This window comes from Cryptomeria japonica, chromosome 9 (genome assembly GCF_030272615.1).
Source record: "Cryptomeria japonica chromosome 9, Sugi_1.0, whole genome shotgun sequence".
NCBI lineage: Eukaryota > Viridiplantae > Streptophyta > Pinopsida > Cupressales > Cupressaceae > Cryptomeria > Cryptomeria japonica.
The window spans coordinates 462,881,809-462,904,090 of record NC_081413.1 but is presented as its reverse complement, the minus strand read 5'-3'; the positions used below and the strand labels follow the sequence as shown (position 1 = coordinate 462,904,090).

At 36.4% G+C, this 22,282-nt stretch overlaps 1 pseudogene; it reads left to right on the top strand.

Annotated features, from left to right (window-relative positions):
* Window positions 1–688: 688 nt before the first annotated feature.
* Window positions 689–17,408, top strand: LOC131071655 (peroxidase 39-like; annotated as a pseudogene).
* Window positions 17,409–22,282: the final 4,874 nt, after the last annotated feature.

The window sequence follows — 22,282 nt, the reverse complement described above, 5'->3', positions numbered from 1 at the left end:
TATTTAGTCTATGGCCAAGTGCGTGCCTGAAATTAACAGAACTTTGGTCATATTCCTTTTGTTCAAAATAAATATACTGCTTAATAGATTAAGTGAAACGAAAGCTAATGATACAAGCTAACTCTTGCTATGGAATGGTTGTCTCTTAACAATTATTAGAGGTAGTTCCGATAGTTAAAGCGACGTTTCTCTTTTCTTCTTTCGCTTCCTGGAAACACTTTGATAGTCTTATTATGAAGAGAGATTACGTTCAAAGTCAAGTGCGTACGCATATTCTAGGTTTGGCTGGTAGTTATACCCTATCATCCTATCCTTGTTGCGCATTTGAAATTAACTCACAAAAATGGATATATTTTAAAAAGTTTGAGAGAAAAATTTACTTTCTATCACATTGTCATTATTGAAGGTTTGTACTTCAATTGATTAAATATAATGGGCGAGAACAAGGATCTGTTTCTCATAGCAATGCTATATTGAAAAAAATATATAATTTAGACTTAATCAGCTTTATCCCCACAAACAGAGTTTCTGATGACCAATCACACCAGCCAAAACGTCATGTAGTTATAACATAATATTAATGCTGATTACATACATGTAGAGTTTGCTTCTATGTGGATATAAATTGAAGACCTAATCAATATTTGTTCCATGCACAATTGCTAGAACAATTAAAGACAAGATAAAAATGACAAGCATGTGGCTTCTTCTTGTTGTTGTCTTTTCTGCAATCGTATTTGTGTGTGAGGGAGTTGAGCTGTGCAATGATTTCTAAGGCGATAGCTGTCCATCTGCTGAGGACATTGTTAAAACAGTGGTAGAGAAACACATAGCCAAGGATCGCACTCTTGGAGCTCCTCTCTTACGCATGCATTTCCATGACTGTTTTGTGCGAGTCAGTAATACATTAAACCGCCCATTTGTTTGCGATGGGTCGGTGCTTCTGAATTCCACAGCGAACAACGCAGCAGAGCGAGATGCCATTCCAAACATGAGCCTGCGTGGATTTGAAGTAATCGATGAGGTGAAAGCACAAATAGAGAAGAAATATCCAGGCGTCGTTTCATGTGCTGATATTCTCGCACTGGTTGCACGAGATGCTGTCGTTTGTGCGGTAATAAACAAAACGCCAACACTGATATTTTTCAATTGATATTTCTAATCGTACTATATATTGAAAATGATTTCTGAACATATATATGGTGATTGTTGAGTGTTGTGAGTATACTAACTTTATATTGAAAATAATGAACAGAACGGAGGACCATTCTGGGAGGTGAGGACTGGTGAAGGGATGGAATGGTATCCATTATGAATGAGGCTTCCAACAATATTCCATCCCCATTTTTTAATTTCTCACAACTTCAGTCATCATTTGCAAGCAAAGGGATAAACATTTCAGACCTAGTTGTTCTGTCAGGTATATAAGAAATAATATGTTTTACTCTAATCTTAGTGATATTGTTGGATTTGAATTTGTAAAGTCTTTTTTTGGTTAATTTTTCGTTGTTGTGATGAATAGGTGCGCATACGATTGGAATTGGTCACTGCAATCTATTCAGCAACAGACTGTATAATTTTACGGGCAAAGGAGACATGGACCCTTCCCTGGATTCCAACTACGCTCAATTGTTAAAGAGTAAATGCACCAGCCTCGCGGACAATACAACCACAGTAGAAATGGATCCCAACAGCTCCAACGCTTTCGATAACGACTACTTCAGCAATCTGAAACAAAACAAAAGACTCTTTCAGTCTGACTCCGCCCTTCTTACAAATTCCATCGCCAAAGAATTTGTCGATAATCAGGTGAACACGGATAGTTTTCTCCAAAATTTAGAAGTCCATTCAACAGATGTCCGAAATCGAAGTGCTCACCGGAAACGACAGGGCAAATAAGGAGTCAGTGTTCCTTCGTCAACTAAGAAGCTCAGACGTATTGTAATAGCCAGCAAACTAACGGCTATCCACCAATAAATTTAAGTCTTTATGCAGGCATTGTTTTGTAAGGAGGGGTAATTAAAATTGTAAGGGCTTTTCAATTTGATTTTTTAATTCAGATTAATAAAAGTTTGCGTTATTGGGAGTGCAGAATACAATTGTTCAGCAATAATTTCTATTTAACCATAGCGACAAATGTGTTTTTGTCGGTGAAGTTCATTTATCTTCGTTTTGGGTTTCACTTAATAATCACAATTCATATATTTCAGATGGGGCTAGAAAGTGTCTTACCAATTTTTGTCATTTCTCAATCATTTGCAATTTTAAATTCTTATTTAAATTTTATAATTTTATATTTATTTGTTTTATTCAATTGATATGCAAAGTAATGAAATTCATGAGACTACTAGCTTCTACGATTTTCAGAACTTAAACTTCGAAGTTTTAACTCTAGTACAAAATTCTTGGAACAACCTTTCATAAAATATTCTTAAAATATGTTAGCAACACCCATTGATTTTCTTATGGAAAACTTCATATATAAGACCCCACCCTTAAAATTAACCTTTAAAAGAAGATTTTTAAATAATAAAAAATTATGCAAATTTAATACCTATAATAGACAATCTCAATCAATCTAATTTGCAAGACATAAAAAGCCTAGAAATGCCTTTAATTTCTCCCTTCCTCCTACCTAGGAAGGCCCTTACCTTCTGGGAAAGTTGACTGCTTTGTTTCAACAAACCTTCTTGAAAGGATTCAACACAAGCTAAAGGGATGGTCAAGGGTCCTTCTTAGTAATCTAGGAAATCTCCAACTTCTAAGACCTCTATTCAAAGCTCCCCAATCTACCTCATTTCCCCTTTCAATATGCCCTCAACATTGTCAGACAAAAAAATCTAGAGGTATTTCGTTTGTTCAGATACTGAGAAGAAGCAACATATCTCCCTAGTGGATTACGAGATGATTTTCTCTCACAAGAAGAATGAGGGATAAGACGTAAGAAGAACAAAAAAGATGAACATGGTCCTTCTCACTAAATGTAGTTGGAGTCTTGTTAAGGTCCAAGGACAACTCTAACTAGGCGAATATCATGAAAGCCAAGTACTTAAATGGTCGGAAAGGGATCTCTTTACTCCATAATGATTTTCTCCTTAGATTCTCTAACATATAGAATAAACTCTTCAAGAGTAAAGATACTTTGATAATGTGCATCTTATGGTAGATAGATAATGGCGAAACTATGATATTCTAGGAAGATCCTTGGATTTCTTCTTATCCTTGGAGTTTCATCTTGTTTTCTTAGCCATTTAGTTTGCCCTATCTAGGAGATTGGGCTATTTAGTAATAGACTATTAATATGCCTCCTTAAAACCTTCCAATTCAAGATTAGACTCCAATTAGTTTGATCCTCTGCTTCATGTTGCCATTATAGAGTTCCTTACTTTCATATCCAAACATAGATTCTACATAGTCAATTATAAGGATATGCCTATGTGGATAGACTCCAAAGATGGTAACTAATCTGTAAAATTAGGATATAACTTCCTATCCCCTAAATGAGCTAACCAATTCAATTCAATGAAAATATGGGTCGTCCAAAACCATGCCTAAAGTGTGCATGTCTTCTTTTAGATGACTTGACATAGGAAGGTACTCACAATAGATAGTCTCTAGAAAATAGGTATACAATTAGTTAATTGGTGTTTTATGTTTGAGGAGGATTGGGAAAGCTTAGACCAACTTCTTTTTCAGTGTGATTAATCTTATAAAATTAGGGAAAAAATCACTTGTCAATTCCTCATGTCTTGGTTTTGGAAAAAAAGATTTGAATAATTCTACTAAGAGATGGACCTTGATTATTCTCCCATCCTCTCTAAATAGAACTTTGGAGGTAGGATTCCATTCATGTTAGTTGGGGTTTCTAGAGAGAATGTAACAATAGAGTTTTTAGAGGCAAAAATAACTCATGGGAGGTGGTAGTAGATATAATCACTCATAATATAAAGGACAATACCAAAGGTGTTATTTCTCCCAAGCCTAAAAGGCTCCCTTCCTCTCCTGACATTAGCATTGCTAAAAGATAGGATAATCCTGATACCTTTAACGTTTTGTCTTAAAAAAATTATGCCTCAAGAAAGGCTACCCTTTGGCCCCATCCCTAGTTGGTCCAAACTTAATTTTGATGGCTTTGTAAAAGGGAACTTAATTATGTTAAGGTGGAAGCAAGGAAGGTTTCACTATTGTGGTTATTGAAGAAGATTATAGAATTGTAATGATGATGTATGCTCACGCTACTCTCAACTAGTCCATTTATGGCTTCATTGATGATTCTTGTCTCAACATGATGAGATTAGTGAAGAGTAGACTCAAGCATACCTTCAAGGAATGTAACACATCAATAGAAAAGAAATATCAAGGTCTAGACTAATATGTATTCTCTCTTGAAACATATAAGTCCCTTGATTACCAATAAAATTAATTTAATATACATAACATCTAATATCAAAGTCACAAAGGAAAACCTCCCCTATGATAATGACTCACACACTTATATAAGATATAACAATGAAACACCATGCACAAGAGAACAATAGATTTATATGGAAAAACCAAACAAGGAAAAACCATAGTGAGAGTCAACTCAAGGTATATGAAATGAAATTACAATATAGTTTTAGGTTCACTACCAAGGAAGTGTATTTCTCCCTAAAGGACTTATAGACTAGAGAGAACCCTAGGGTAAGATACAAATCTTTCAATTTGAAGATCACTTCTCTAGAGAAGGACACAATGAATATATGAATCGACAAAAAGTAGGAATTTAGCAATACTACCTCTAACAATATCCAAACATGAAGTTGTCCTTGAATATATATCTTTAGCAACCAGCTCCATGATAATCACCACACATTGAATTTGTCACAACTAATTTTTTTAAATGATATAAACATGTATTCATAGCACACATTGATTGAAACACACATCTACACTCAAATAATCACACTCATGCTTGCCTTAAATATCAATTTAATCTTCTATATATACCATCTTCATTGTAAATATTAATTAGGTCATCTAGAATAAAGGACAAGCATAGGTTCTATCAAATTGACCACCAAAATAAAATTATGGTGAAGATGGTGCAATCCACAAGATACAGAGGACCTAAAACATCTTAACATTTCTTTCAAGGAGGTAGGAACAATTCACACACTATCAATCATCCTCCAAATGTTGACAACAAGGTAACATGTAGATACACCAAATACCATGCCATAGGTTGGCCCTAAACATATCTTCCAAATGAAAAAATGTATTTTGGATCCCCACATGCCTAGGTAGAACCCAAAATCAATGCAACACAGATTTTTAAGTAAGCAAAGAGATCCAAGGATTCACCACAAGCCAAGGAGCAACACTAGTCAGCCAAACCAAAGCAATTATCCTAAAATACGGATTCCAATCATCATGCATTATAAAAAAAAATATCTAAAATTATGCAAATCATACTAGGATGTTCCATAAACATCCAACAATATTCTCAAATCCTTCCTTCACTTCTTCATATCAATATAATACCAGCACAACATAATAGGTACTAAACACTTCATTTCATAAATCTACTTAAACATAGAACATAATTTAAAGACCACACCATCATCTAGTAATTAAATTGAGGGACAACATAGAAATTTCTAAACATGTTCTACAAGCCACAACAAAAAAAAAATCAGTGCAAAGAAATGCAGAGCATTTATTAGACCACTTCTGATAGAGAACCATATTGTCAGCCAAGAAAAATTACTAGCCATATCAGCTGCAACACCAAGGACCTAAAAGGATAGGAGTGCAATGTCCACCAAGTTTCAACATTATATCCAAGTCCACAAGACCATATCTACAAATGTGGAGGAATGCAGAGCATTCTTCTAGGCACACATCAATGCATACATCTTATACCAATTTGCTCCATCAATGTTCTAGGTACCAAAGTATCCCAAAAACATCACCTTCTCATTTTGTACATCATCTTGATTATACTATCATGAATATAATATTAATATTAATATATCAACCTGTTTGAACATCAAGATATCATCATTTCCATCAATATTATCAATAGTATCAATACAACCAACTAGGTGCAAACATCAGACACCAAGGAGGTGGATATTTGCAAACCATTTGTGACCAATATACATAGAACAACATATACTATTAGACATTAGGTTGACATCAATGACAACACATATTGCCAGCAATGAGAACCCCACTTCCAACAACCCAATGACAAAACAACATCCCTATCATCCATATTGTTAAAGAAAATTATTAAAAAAGCCACAAGCACAATGGTAAATTTTTAGTTTACCTGACACTAGTGGCTTCTAGTGTTTAGAGATCTAGGAGTGCAATGTTGGGAGAGAAGGCCCTAGATGGTTGGATCTCCCATTCAAAGCTAATTTTTTCAAAATATGCAAAGCATTCTAAAAAATCCTCGCCTAAAGCCACCTACAAAACATAATAAATAGATGTAATGAAACATATGCAATGAAAATTTTGTACCATTCCAATATTTTATTTGAGAAAATATTTTATATAGTAATAATTTTTACTTTTACATGAAAGAAAAATTAACAATTTAATAAATTTTAGTAGACACATCAAAAGACAATATTACATTTTATATAAATACTTTTAAAATATATTAAAAAATAAAACATTATCTATAAAATAAAAAAGATTAAAAAAAAATTAAAATTTTATATTTAGATTTCTTATCTTATTTAAATATAAAACTGAAAAATACATTATATTCCAATCTTTCTTTCATTTAAATTTTGCAGCATTGCATAGAAATAGAAGAGTGAAAAGACATACAAATATTCTAATTAAAAAAAAAGATACAAGTATTACTGCTCATAAATTTCATCATAAGTGTTGCAAAGTAATATGTATCTTAGAACAAAAAGGGCGGGTAAGAGGGTTCCAATAGGGTTCTATAGTGGAGCATTTTAGCTTTGCATTTCGAAAAATTTACTGCTCACAGAGGAAAATGGAGTGGAACTAGAGGAACCAACAGGCATGGAATTGGGTAGGCCTTCCTCAGTGCTTGGATCGGAGGGGCTCCTCCTTGAGTCAAAGCTTATCATGCCCTTGGCGAGCAAATGAACAAAGTCTTTAGACACACGGAGATGTGAAAGGCCTAAGTATAACGAGTTTGAAATGACAGAACCATGATATGCCTCGTAAAGTTGGGCTATCTCGACACTCAAGACCTAAGCCTTACCAGAATGTTGTTTCAACCAAGTTCTCTAACTTGGAATCTTGGGAAAGCAAAGTGGCAACTAGTCCAAATAGCATTCCTCTTCAAACAAGAAAAACCAACTTTGTTTCGACCAAAGAGGTTTCTCCCTCCCAAAAGCAATCACCTTCTCGGCGCCTCCATTCTCATTTTAGTAGTCTTAGAGAGATGGATAGTCATAGAGACGATGGGGTTTCAAGTTTTGGAAAATCCTTTCCTCCTTAGCAAGTCCCTCCTTTCGATCATAAGTTCCAAAAATGGAAAAGGAAAGGAATGGGGAGAAATCTTTTTGTCCTTCTCTCGGATTCTTTAAACCCAAAAATTTTCCGCCTTCAGGGGAGTGCCTTATTTTCTCAATGGTGTGGTTGTCGACGAGATAGAAATAATATCATGTCTTGGTGGACTTCCTCGTTCCCAGTAATGATCTCAATCAAACCTTTGTAGAATGATTTTTTCTTTTTAGAATGTGTGGACTCCACCCTAAAATAAGTCATCATTAATGGTAGCCCTCTCTTCTTTCAGGGCTCGACCTTCTATTTCTTAGACTAGAAACTAGGCTTCGACCCTACTAATTACAGATTTCAGAAATCCCCATTATGCCTTTCTTTAGTTGGTCTACCTTATGAATTCTGGTGTCCGGAGGCCTTTCTAAAGATAGGAGATGCTTTAGGATCTCTAGTGGGCATTAAGGAAGACTTCCTAAATGGTCTTAAGGGTTATGTGGCTAATATCTATGTGGAAATAGATTTAAAATAGGGCTTTTATAGCGAGTTAGAGATAATATCGGAGGTTGGTAGATGAAAGCAGAAAGTTCAAAGGCTGAGGAAGGAGACTCCTCGTAAATGCATCCTTTGAAACCAAATAATGCTCAACTACTCTATGGTTTCTTCTAGAGGTGCACTCTCTCCCCTTCAAACAGTTGTAGTTCTAAAAAATAACGATAAGAACCTTGAGATGGGGAAGGATTGGCATCTCCAATAGAATCACCTGTAGTTGCTGCCTCATGCCATATTCAAACCCCAAGGGCCTCTTATCTTTTTGATGCTTTGATTGAGAATCTTAAATCTCAGTCTCTTCTAGGTTATTTTTCACCCTCTTCTTCTCAGCCTCCCCCATCCATCGCCCCACTCATTCTATCTCTGATTGTTAAGATTCAAAGCAACAAGACTGTGAGGAGTTTGTTTGGCCTAAAGAAAACCCCTTCTCTATCTCAAGGGGTTTTCAATATTTTTTCTCAGAATCCTAGAAAAGCCTCCAAAAGAAGGAATAGAGTAAGGTGAAAGTGACAAGGGGGTGCTCCTGCTTTAATAGAGACAAGCAAAGGAAAACTCATGGCCCTAACTAATATTTTACAGGAGGAGAAAATTATCACTAATGACATAGTAGAAGACCTGGAGGATGTAGATTATCTCTTACCTTCAAATGGAAAGGATTCTTCAGATAGAGCTCAAGCCATTTTGCCTCTTAGCCCCCTGCCTCCCTCCAAGAAGAGCCTCTCAAAGGAGCATCCTGATTGCTCGAATTCCCCACTCAAAGATACTCTGTCTTCCAAACAAGGATTTAATATTTCCTCTGAACTTTCAAACCCTCTTCTAATTTCGCCTTCTATGATGCCACCCGATTTGGAAATGTGCTTGGACCTAAAAAACTCAGAGACTTCTCCAAGATTATATGATTGATGATGAGGATATGGATCTTGTTCTACAAACTCCCTTGGTTATAATGTATTCAAAGATCAAGGAGAAAAGGAAACTAGGATTAAACTAGTTGATAGATGGAAATGTGAAACCTGATTATGGTCTTTCTCCTCCCAAGAAGGGTCGCAGATCTTTGAATGAAGAAAGAACTCAAGAAGGGGCAACAGATAGCCAATCTAAAATCATAGACCTTTGGAAAGTAGGGAAGGGTAATACCCTTCTTGAACAACAATGAAAATCCTTTCTTGGAATGTTAGGGGCCTTAATGCCCCTAACAAATAGAGGGTGATTAAGAGAAGGATTCTCTTAGTCATTGTAGATGTCACCCTCCTTCCAGAAACTAAGCTAGATTGTCAGCAAGCAGTATCTTTTGGTTTGGGAATCAACTCTCTTTTTCAAGCTTCTCTTCAATCCTTAGTTTCTTTAGAAGGGGCCTCGGGGGGTCTAATGATAATCTGGAAGCCTTCTCAAGTTTAAGTGGAAGGTGTTGCTTCTAACAAAAATTGGCTTCTAGTAAATATCACACACTTTCAAACAAATAAATCCTTCTTTATCATCAACACTTATGGACCAACATCTCCTCACAACAGGTGACTCCTTTGGTTAACCCTTGATGGGGTCATATCTCAACTCTTGGATCAATAGCTCATCATAGGTAGAGACTTTAATGCTATTAGAAATTCGTCAGATAAAAGGGGAGGCATTATCAGGCTAGGCAAATCTCAACAAGATTTTAATGATTGGATAGATAAGAATGGGCTTTTAGATATTGACTCAGGAGACAGTTCTTTTACGTGGACAAATAGGAGAATTTTTTTTAGCAAAATTTCAGAGAAAATTGATAGATGTTTCTGGTTGTGGGATCTCGGCTCCTTCCCTTTCTCTTTGGAGTGCTCGGTCCTAGCTTACTCAAGGTCTGATCACTTTCCCATTATGTTAACCCTTCAAGGGGTCTCAGACAACTCGAAATATCCCTTCAGACTTGAGAATATGTGATTGAAAGATTCAAACTTCCTAACCTTGATAGAAGACTGGTGGAAAGAAGAAACATTTGAAGGCTCCAAACTTTATTGCTTCATTTCAAAGCTAAAGTATGTTAAGCAGAAGTTGTTGCAATAGAACTCCCAACACTTCAAAAACATCTTCTCTTCCAAACAATCTTTAGAAGAGAGGATGGCTGATTTTAATGGAAAAAATATCTCTAAAGGCATGGATCAAGATTCCTTTGATCAAGAAAAGAAGCTTCTCATGGAATATGAGGATATGCTCTGTAAAGAAGAAATTTTCTGGAAGCAGAAATCTAGAGAAAATTGGGTTCGGATGGGTGATAAAAATACCAAGTTTTTCATTATGTGACAAAGATTCATAGAAGCATGAATAGGATCTCAAAGTTGTATTTCAATCAGAACCAATCTATAGTGGACCCTGAAGGGATTAAGAGAGAAATAGCCTCATATTACTCAAGCTTACTAAACAATGAAGATGGTTCCCATCTTATAGAGCATAGAAACTTCTTGGCCTTGAATCCAAAGATCATTATAGATGAACAAAAAAAGAAGTTTAATGAGAGATTTTAATTGGAAGAAGTAACTCAAGCTCTTAATCATCCCTTCGAGTAAGGATCTTGGCCTAGATGGTTTCCCTACAGACCTCTTTTAGAAATGCTGGCATATTTTTGGACAAGATATAGTTGAGGCTCTGGAGTTGGCAAGAAGATCAAGCAATTTGCTCAAAGAAATCAACAATATGTTTATAGCCCTTATTCCAAAAATGGAGAGATTCTAAATTAGGATACTTCAAGCGTATTTCACTTTGCAACACGGTTTACAAAATTCTCTCAAAGGTTATGAAAAATAGAATGAAACCCTAAGTATGGCTTGCATTATATCAGATGAACATATTAGATTTGTCCTTGGTGGTTCAATTCTAGATGGTGTCATTTTTTCCCAAGAAGCTATCCACACTCTCTAAAATATGAAGAGACCAAGTATGATTGTCAAATTATATATTTCAAAGGCTTATGATAATGTGGATTGGCAGTTCTTATGCAAAATTATGCAGGCTTTTGGGTTTGACAAAAAATGGATCAACTAGATATTTGAATGCATTTCTATGCCCAAATACTCAATCTTGGTAAATGGGAAGCCAGTTGGTTTTTTCTCCTCATCAAGGGGCATTTGGAAGGGAGATCCTATTTCTCCATTTATTTACATCATCATGGTGGAAGCTCTAGGGAGGGTTATCATATCAAAACAATCTAGCAACCTCTTGGAAGGAGTTAAAATAACAACAAATTTTGTAGTCACACATCAACAATTTGTAGATGATAATCTCATGTTGGGTGCAACAAAGATCAAGGAGGAAACTCAGCTAAAAATGCTTTTGGAATCCTTTGGAAAGGCCTCAAGCCAAATCATCAACAAAGAAAAATAAAAAAATTCTTCTTCTCCACCCTTGCCCCCTTAGAGGTTAAGATCCAAAGAATTTTGAATTGTAAAACAAGCATCCTTTGTTGTATTTACCTGGGCATTCCAATTGGTAGAGGATTGAGGAACTCAAAACTTTGGGATCCTCTAAAGCTAAAGATGGATCAGAATATTAATTCCTGGAAAGGTAAATGGCTCTCATGGGTTGGTAGGCTGGCAATGCTCCAAGCAGTTATTTTTTCTCTACCCATGTACCTTTTATCCTTTTTATCCCTTACTGCTAGGGCAAATTCTTTCATCATTAAAAAGATGAGAAAATTCTTCTGGGAAAGCACTGAAGAAAAACAAAAAATTGTTCTAATTGCATGGCATAAAATCTTCAAACCCAAGTCCATGAGGGGTCTAGGAATAAAAAATCTTCACTTGCAGAACAAAGCCTTGGGAGGTAAACTAGTTTGGAAGTTTATTAAGGACCCCAAAGCAATATGGGTAAGGATGATGACAACAAAATACCTTATAGATGGGGATCCTCAAAACCTCCTAATATCTAATTCTCATCCAAAGGGTTCTAGGACATAGAACTTCATTGTCTCATGCAAAATTTTAATTGCAAACTCTTTGTCTTGGGATATACATGATGGATCCTATAGCCTTTTTTGGGAAGACTCATGGGGAGGATATCCAAGCATTAAAAAATCTCTCAATATTCCAACAACTAAGCGCTATCTTCAACAACACTGGGGATCCCGAATTAGTGATTATTTGGTTTTGGACAGGGATTCTAGCATGCAAAGATGGAGCTTGAAGCTTTTGGAGGGATTGCCTATTCCTACTGTTGAAATCAACTAGCTTTCAGACCTCATTAGAGAAAGAGATATTAATCCCAAAAGAGGGAAAGATTCTCTTATATGGGCTTGTTCTAAAATAGGACAATATAATGCTAAAGATGGCTATAAGGTTCTAGCAAACTTTGGAAAATAAGAGGAACAAGATATTCCACTAAAACTCTTTCGAAGCAACAATATTATCCCAAAATCAAGAATCTTTGCATGGTTTGCCTTCAAAAAGAGGATCCTCATAGTAGAAAGATTCACTAAAATGGGCTATGAAGGGCCCTCAAGATGCATTTTATGCAAATCTGAAGAAGAGAATGTAGACCATCTCCTTTTAAACTACCCATTTGCTTCAAAATGTTGGTGATGACTTTGTGCAAAATTGGAGTGGATAACAACCCTCCCTAATGATATAGTCTCTTGTTTTCAATGCTGGCCACTTCCTTCTAAGGAAAGCACTTTAAGTCAGATTCTGGAAATCTCTCCTTCTTGCCTTGTTTGGGAAATCTGGAAAGAAAGGAATCGAAGACTTTTTGATGACAAAGCAAGAAGATTTGAATCAGTTTTATCCTCAATTGAAACATCAATTGTTGAGGCAGTAATTTGCAAACAAGCATTCTCAACAAAGTCTAGCAATTTTTTTTCTTCTTGGGATGATATAATAAGAAATAATTGGCAAGGGATCAAGATTCCCCCTTCCTTTGGGAGAAAACCTAGTCCAAGAAAGGATTCTATGTGGTCTCCCCCTACGCAAGGTTGGTTCAAGCTAAACTTTGATGGAGCCTCCAAAGGAAACCTAGGTGCTTCAGGTATAGGATATGTGGTTAGAGATCATTCATGAATAGTAATTGGAAAGATGGCCATGCCACTACCACCGGATACCAATAATATAGCAGAATTCAAATATTTGCTCCTAGGCTTACTTGATTGCCACAATCATGGGATAAGAAACCTCATAGTAGAGGGAGACTCAAAGATAGAAATCAATGTAATTAAATAATGAAGAACCCCAGACTGGCAGCTATAGGCAATTTTGGATAGCATAATTGAGGATTTGGTCAAAGTAGAGAAATATGAGGCTAAACATGTCTACAAAGAGGCTAACACAGAGGCAGACTCTCTCTCAAAAACTGCAGCAAAAGGCCTTTCTTTACATTGGTGGGAGAAGGACAGCAGTAACCATGGTTAAAGCTATAGAGAGTTTATCAATATTGCTCAGTAGTGGATTCTTGTTTTCATACGTCAGACATAAAACTTTTCCGCCAAGCTTGGTCAAAATGGCTATCTCTTCAAATTCAAACTTTTCTGCCATCTTATAATATTAAAATTGTCACGTCAACTATGACGTCATTCATTTTCGGCCTTCTAATAGCGAATTTTCCCACTCTCCTCCCGAAAAGGCAGCCTGCGGTCTGCCGTCATTCCATGTACGAGGCATGCATAGTCCATTGGATAGAGCTCGATTTTTTAGCCTGAAGATATGGCATGATGTTAGACAAATATTCCTTTCCACCTTTGCATGCGAATTCATTGCAAGGCATTTTGCATTAAATGCATGTTAAAGACAACGCTCATTAGCTTTTATTTGGCTTCCTTCGCAAGACTATCAACTAGATTCTCTCTACAACCGTCTACATAGAAGCTAAAACTACTACAGTTTTCTACGCGATGTTTGGGGAGGAACCGTTTGGGTTTATAATGAGCATCTACCCCAGACCAATCTCTTGCTTTGGAGCAGATACCCCCATCTCTCTCTCTGCCTCAACTCGCCAATTCTCTTTTAGACAAATCATGGACCTGAGATTGAAGAGGCTCCTCCTACTTCCTAAGCCAACGGTCATCCTGGCTGTTAAGCTCATTCTTGGTAGTGGGCATATCAGCAGAGAAGAATACCCCCGAGACAACATGAGCATTTTGTCCCAGTTTGTCACCTCCCTGATGGACCTCAAGCTTGATAAGCAGAAATTCTGGAACCTCACCAGAAGACTCTTCCCAAGTGACATCTTTCTTGAATTGCAAGAAGTCCTAAACAAAGCACGACATGACTCTGGTGCTCTGTGTCCGAGTGAGAGAATCCTCTTCAATGTCCCAGGAGAGCTGATTAAATTCTATCCATTTTTTCTTGACCTTATGGGAAAGGACTTACAAAAGCATAGAGCCTTTTTTGGCATGGCCCTCAAGTTTCTAAAATGGAGGTTTTTGGGGGACAATCCCGAGGACACGGGTAGGGAAGAAGAATTCCTAGACTTTACCAGACTCAATGGTGTTCTGCCTCCCAAAACAAAAGTAGAGGGTCACCAAGCGGAGCACAGTAGACGAGGTGGTGGCCGAAGTAACGGTCGTGCTTCTGGTCAAGGAAGGGGTCGTCCTCCACGAAGGGGTCTCGGAAGAGGCTGTCCCCCGATGCCTCCGCCCATGCCTTGGGGAGAGAATTAAACAGATAGGTTTCTAGCTGGTCTGTTCTTTTTTGTGGCCGCTACAGAGCTCATAGTTGGCTCTTTTTTATTTCTCTGTTAATTTTAAACTTACATAGAAACTTTAACGTAGCATTATACTTATAAATTTTGAAAAGATTTAAGAGGTTTTATGAAAAGGATAAATGAAGTGTAATCAACACTCAAATCCCACTCTAAGTCCAAAGAAATTTAGGGCTTTGGATGTGGTTTTCTTTTTCTATGCATACTCATGGATGTAGCTTTATTTTCACAGTTTTTAGGCCCTACTGGGCCATTTTAGAAATCTATGATTTTGTGGTGTAAATTCTCTTTAAAATCAATATATTATTCTGACTTTGGCTTTTATCGACAAAAAAAAAAGATACAAGTTTTAAGCCATACAAATATTCTTTATAAAGAAAAATATGTTGATTATAATAGAAATCAGATTGACCATATGAAAATTTTAAATATTGAGCACTATGCATGATGGCCAATCAAAAATAATAATATGAAAGGTGAGAATATTAACATGCTAGAAAACTGTAGAGAGGAGAGACTGTCGAAGAAAACAATAAATTCATGAAACAAAATGGAAGATTATAAGTTGTTCGCCAAGTGCGTGCCTGAAAATTAACAGAAACTTCGTTATATTGTTTTTATTAAGAAAACTATCATTCTTAGTTGTTTAAGTGAAATCAAAACTAATGATACAAGCTACCTCTTCCTCTGGTATGGTTGACTGTGAACAATTATTAGAGGTGGTTATGATTGTTAAAGAGACATTTCTGTTTTTTTAATTTTGATTGGCACTGGAGACTCTTGATAGAGACAATTTTACAAGGTTTTTACTATATGAAAAGAGAATACATTAAGTCAACCAGTTCCTTTTAAGATTGCGTACACCATGTTGCAGGTTTGGCTGGTAGTTATACCCTATTATCCCTGCCTTGTTGCCCATTTGAGAATAGAATATACTTTCGAAACTTCGGTATTCCATTCTGATTCAATTGATTGAACATAATTGATCAGAAGATCTTTAATTAAATAATTTTATGAAATCATGATTTAAATTGTATTTCAATTTTTATTTTTTTTGGTTAAAATGAATCTCTGTTTTCAGATCTCAGCTGAACAGATTTTAACATAGAATCATGCTGCTCTACCTAATAACAAAATAAACCTGTAAACGATATTAAATCTTCCCTTTTATATTTAATCAGCATGATCCATATCCGTAACGATCTTTGAACCCAACAAGCAGAGTGTCTGATGATCAATCATAGCGGCCAAAACGTCATGTAGTTAATATATAATATTATTAATAGTGAATGCACTTGTATAGTTTGCTTCCTTACGGATATAAATTGAGGGCTAATCAATATTTGTTCCATCCACAATTGCTAGAACGAAAGACAAGACAGAGATGGCGAGCATGTGGCTTCTTCTTCCTGTGCTTTCTGCAATCGTATTTGTGTGTGAGGGATTTGAGCTGAGTAATAATTTCTATAGTGATAGCTGTCCATCTGCTGAGGACATAGTTAAAACAGTGGTGGAGAAACACATAGCCAAGGATCGAACTCTTGCGGCTCCTCTCTTACGCATGCATTTCCATGATTGCTTTGTGCGAGTCAGTAATACATTAAACCACCCATTTGTTTGCTTCTTCTTATTTTTCTATGTCACTAATCAATCTTTAGACACTGTAAATTACAAGGCTGATGTTTGGGTGTGTTGTGGCTTAATTAGGGTTGCGATGGGTCAGTGCTTCTGAATTCCACAGCGAACAACCCAGCAGAGCGAGACGCCACTCCAAATCTGAGCCTGCGTGGATTTGAAGTAATTGATGATGTGAAAGCAGAAATAGAGAAGAAATGTCCAGGCGTCGTTTCCTGCGCTGACATTCTCGCACTGGTTGCACGAGATACTGTCGTTTGTGCGGTAATAAACAAAAACGCCAACACTGATATTTTTCATTTGATATTTGATCTTTCATAAAAGAAGGGAGCTTACGGGTTGAGTACAAAAGGCCACTGTATTTATATACATAAAGTTATTGTTGAATGTTATCATGAGAATACTAACTTCATATTTGAAATAATGAGCAGAATGGAGGACCATTCTGGGAGGTGAGGACTGGACGAAGGGATGGAATGGTATCAATTATGAGTGAGGCTTTGAACAATATTCCCTCTCCATTTTTTAACTTCTCACAACTTCAGACATCTTTTGCAAGCAAAGGGTTAAACATTTCAGACCTAGTTGTTCTGTCAGGTATATAATGAGCAGAAATACTATGTAAAAATTTCATATATTTCATATATTTCTCTAATTATTCATTAGAATTTTTGTTATTTTTAATAGGTGCACATACGATTGGAATCGGTCACTGCAATCTATTCAGCAACAGATTGTATAATTTTACGGGCAAAGGAGACATGGACCCTTCCCTGGATGCCAACTACGCTCAATTTTTAAAGAGTAAATGCACCAGCCTTGCGGACAATACAACCACAGTAGAAATGGATCCAAACAGCTCCAACGCTTTTGATAACGACTACTTCAGCAATCTGAAAGAAAACAGAGGACTCTTTCAGTCTGACTCCGCCCTTCTTACAAATTCCATCGCCAAAGAGTTTGTGGATAAGCAGGTGAACACGGATAGTTTTCTCCAAAATTTTAAGAAGTCCATTCAACTGATGTCTGAAATCGAAGTGCTCACCGGAACGGCAGGGCAAATCAGGCGTCAGTGTTCCTTCGTCAACTAAGCTTTTATATTGTTTATTGTATTTTTCAGCTGGTACATCGACCAATAAATTCAATAATAGTTATGCAGGGATTATTATTAAGATTGTTAGGGCTTTTCAATTTGATTTCTTTAGTGGAGCTTAATAAAAGAGTTGGTTATTTTAAGTGTGGATTGCAGTGGCCCAACAATAATTTGTATTTAACTATATTCACAAGTATTTTCATTTGTGGAATATTGAAAAGAAATTCATAAATGATTGAAATTGTGAATATTGCACATCTATGTTCTTTTAAAGTTCATTTGGATCAATCTATTTTGTAGACGATTGAAAAAGTCTAGAAATGATGAAAATCATTAGTTGAGAGTGGTTATAAAAGTGAACATCACACATCCATGTCCTTTTAAAGCCCATCTTGATCAACCTAATTTGTTGGTGATGAAAAAAGTCTAAAAATGAAGGGGGAAAAAATAAAAACCATTAGTTGAGAGTGGGTACATAAGTGAAAAAAGAAAAAGAAAAATTGTGAACAGGTGTATAATCTATTCTATTTTTAGACATAAATATACTTAAGAATTATTTTCTATTTAAAGATTTATATACATAATTTTAAAATTATTTTTATACTAATAAAGTAAATCTTTAATATTTTTACATTTAGAAAAATAATTTAAGAGAGGAAAAAGATAGTAGAAGAATAGAGGGACAAAAGGAGGTTAGAATGCAAATTTATCAAACAATGACACAATACGAATGCAAACAACCAACTTTATACCTTGTCTTTAGAATGAAGAGGGGAAAAAGACGGAAGAAGAATGAAGGGATAAAAGGAGGTTAGAATGCAAATAAATCAAACTATGATACAATACGAATGAAAACAACCAACTTTATACCTTGTCTTTCACCTCTCCCTCAGATTGAGCTTGATGAAGTGGAGGATGCACCCCTTTGATGCTCCACTTGATTTGCTCCTTTGATTGTTGTGGATGTGGATTGCTCTCCTTTTCAAATAAAGTATTCAAACACATAAAACACATAAAAACTTAAAATGACTATTTATACCTTGCTAATTCTACCTTCTTTGGATTGGACCTTCGGTGAAGTGAAGAATGCACCCCTTCCTCACTTGAGTGGATTGGTCCTTAATGGATGTGTGGAATTCTCTCCAAGTGCTCAACAAGATATGTTGGATTTGATAGGATTTTGGATGGATTTGAATTGGAAGATTGAAGGAAGAAGAGAGAGGAGAAAAATGGGCAGCATGAGAATGCTATGAGAAGAAGTGGATCCTTTTGTGAGGAAATGATCCTCCAATTTATAGATTGGAGGAGGCCAATGAAGGGCCAAGATTGATTTTCTTATGGAGGGTTGAGATTGATTTAAGATGGAAGGCATGGATCAAGGATTCCTTGAGAAAATAAACAAGAATATAAAATTCCTTGAGAAAAGGGGGGAAAGGAAATCTGAATTTCAAAATAAGGAATTAAAAATTCAAAAATAAGGATGCATTGAGGGATTCAAAGAAATTTGAATATCTCTGAGAGGCTCAATGTTGATGTGACATGATGGAGGGATTCAAAGAAATTTGAATTTCTTTGAGAGGCTCAAGGTTGATGTGACATGATGGAGGGATTCAAAGAAATTTGAATTTCTTTGAGAGGCTCAAGGTTGATGTGACATGATGGAGGGAATATAAAATTGTGAAATAGTGATAAGTGGGATTAAGAGAGATTCTAGAAGAATTAATTAGGCTAAATGGGGATTAGGAAAAGTGATTTGTAGTAATCACATGATTAGGTTAATTAATTAAAATTAATTAACCAAAAGAGATTTAGAAGAATTAATGTTTGAGATGACTTTGAAGGAATAAGAAAGAAATTTAATTTATTTGATAAATTAATTATTGGACTATTGTCACAGGATTAATTAAATTGTATTTAATTAATTCTAAGAGGAATAAGGATAACACAATTAAATTAATTAATTATGTTGACAGGCTTAAATTAATTAAATATTGGTTTAATTAATTTTAGGTGTCTACATTTTGCCCCTCTTTGATATAGCATCATGAAGTGATGTTATATCAAAGAAGAATAAAACATAGTGGATGAAAATGGTAAGTAACATGATGCCCCAGTCATGAGATGAGGAAGAATGACAAGGAGGAAGGATTAGGAGGAAGTAGTGGTGTGCCCCCTCGAGAGGACATGTGAGTTGGAAGAACATGGGTGTGCTCTCGAAATGGATTAGAGGACTAGATGAAGAGAGGAGGAGGATGAAGATGGATGGATAAATTGGAGTCTTTGAATGGAATAAGATGGATGAATGAAATGAAATGAGTAGATAGGATTTATTGTTGACCAGATATGGAGAGAACCTAAAATTGATATTGTTATGGATAGTCTACACCACTGATTATAAGAACCATGATGATATGAAGATCTGAGGCATGGATTGACTCTCAAACAAACATGAATCTCTTGCACACAACCATCCAAGTGTTGATAAACACTAATGCAAGGTTGTCGGATCGTACAAGGAAAACCTTCAAACATACCATACCATGAAAACTATGCCCCATTATACACTAGCCAAGACATACCAATATATAGGATGATCAAGGCAAGCATGAGCAAGTATGGTCCTGGGACACAAGATAAAAAGCAAAGCAGAAAGACCAACCATGCAAACAACATGCACATGACCAACTGCCATCTCTTGCCAAGAGTAGGACACGAATTTGGATAACCTTTCAGACTAGGGAAGGATACATCCCGATGGGCAGGTGATGGATTTGGATAAACTTCCAAAATTTGGGAAGGATTCATCCTGATGGGCAAGGTGTGGATAGATTGATGGATGAAAAAAGATAAGCTCGATGTGCGAGGTTTACAGATGAGAGGATTATTGCTTGGATTTGATTAGAATAGTATGGATGGGTGTTTGGATTAGGCACAAGTAGTGTAAGCTTAGGTGGATGGGAAAGCTCAATTTGATGGATTGGATAGGATGGAAGAAGGATAAATTATTAGATAGGATGAAAAAGGTGATGGATGATTGAGTAGGATTGGATTGGGGATGGGATTAATGATTGAATTGGAAGAGGTGGAGAATATGATTGGATGAGATAGGATTGGATTAAAAATATAATTGGATAGGATGGGGTGGATTGGTGCATATGGGATAGATGGACTGGAACTAATGATAAGGGAGAACCAAGGATTGGTAAGAGAATGGATGAATGGAAGGAGGAAGATATTGTTTGGATAGGAGATAGATGGATTGAGTGGATGGATATGGATGGGATATGAAGGAATAAAGAATGGAGGGTAGGATTATGGAGACCCAAGTATTATGTTGCAAAGCAGGAAAATGCCCCACTAAGGGTAGTGGAATGAAGTGTTGAACACAATGTACCACTAAGAGGGGTGAATCAGTGGTTCCAAAATTCTTTTCCTTTTTAAAACAACCTTAGAATACCAATTATTATCCTAAGCACTAAACAGCCAAACCGGTAAGACAAATGAACACACAAATGAAACCCACAACACCAGATATACGAGGAAAACCCAATATGGGAAAAACCTCGGTGACAAATGTTGTTGGAGACTACTGCTCCAATCCAACCTCACAAGTGAAACAATGAATTACAAAGATTTAGGGCACCAACCCCTGCACCAAGCTCCAACTTGGTGATGTATAGTGAAATACAATTTTGATACAGTTATAGCTTTTGGTTGCAAATGAGTTCTGCAACACTTGATCAAATAGATTTCTGTCAGTTAACAGTCTTCTCTTCTTCACTAGATCTCACACTGTCGATTATCAGATTACCCTCTCAAATTCTTGGCCTCTCTTCTTTCTCTCTCAGCCTCACAACACACTATGTAACACTTGGATGCCTTCTTGATCAATCACACTTCACCAGTTAGCTTAATTGTTAAACCTATAATAGTTTACTGATACTCTGTTTCTGTCGGTTAAACCCTTTCATCGGTTCGCCTGCAAACTCACTCTGCAGCTTTCTTAGAATAAATTCTAAGGAGGATGATCTTTTTCTTCTCTCAACCATTTCTTTCTCGAGCTCACATATTTATAATCTTGGATTCCCACCAAAAATTGCATTCAAACAATGTCGTGTTAGGTTTTTCCTTCTCCAACTCGAACCAAATCCTATTTGATTCGATCTGCTCTTCCAAGGATATGATCTTCATGACATCGATCAACACAAGAAATTCTTCACATTCCAATGTGCGTTTTCTAAATGTGGAGGTCTGCACCATGCTTTTCTTCTTTTCTCTCTCATACGCCATTAATGGCTTTGTTGTTTCTTTCAACAAACGGGTATGAAGATCAAATATTCTTGCAGGATTAGTTCAATCATTTGGCAACTTTCCTTCCTCGAGCCGCAATCCTCTGGCATCTTTCATGACTTGCGGGTTCTTCATAAAATTCGACCTGCTTGCTAACTTGTTACGTCGATGCACACTCCATCGACCTGTGCAATATCAGTGCCTCGCATCTAGCTGTCATGTTTATCAACATCCACCTCTTCTTGGATCTCTATGTTGGTTTGAAATTTTTTGTTGACCAAGGTTGACTATCGGCTTAGTTCACCTTACCGGTATAACCAACAAACATCCTCTATACTGGCAGCACATCCTCTTGATAATTCATCTTACCTTCTGGTATGTCTTCATGTCATCCTCTCTGTTCTACTCATCGGGTGTTGTTGTGATTCTTTTAACATTCGGCCTCCTCATCACAAACAAACAACCAACCTTCATCCTAGTTTGTGCCTTATCGGTAAGCCTGCTTTATTGACATATGACACAATTCATGTGTACCGGTAGGCTTCCTTGTGTCTACTCACTCACATGTGCATTTTCATCATA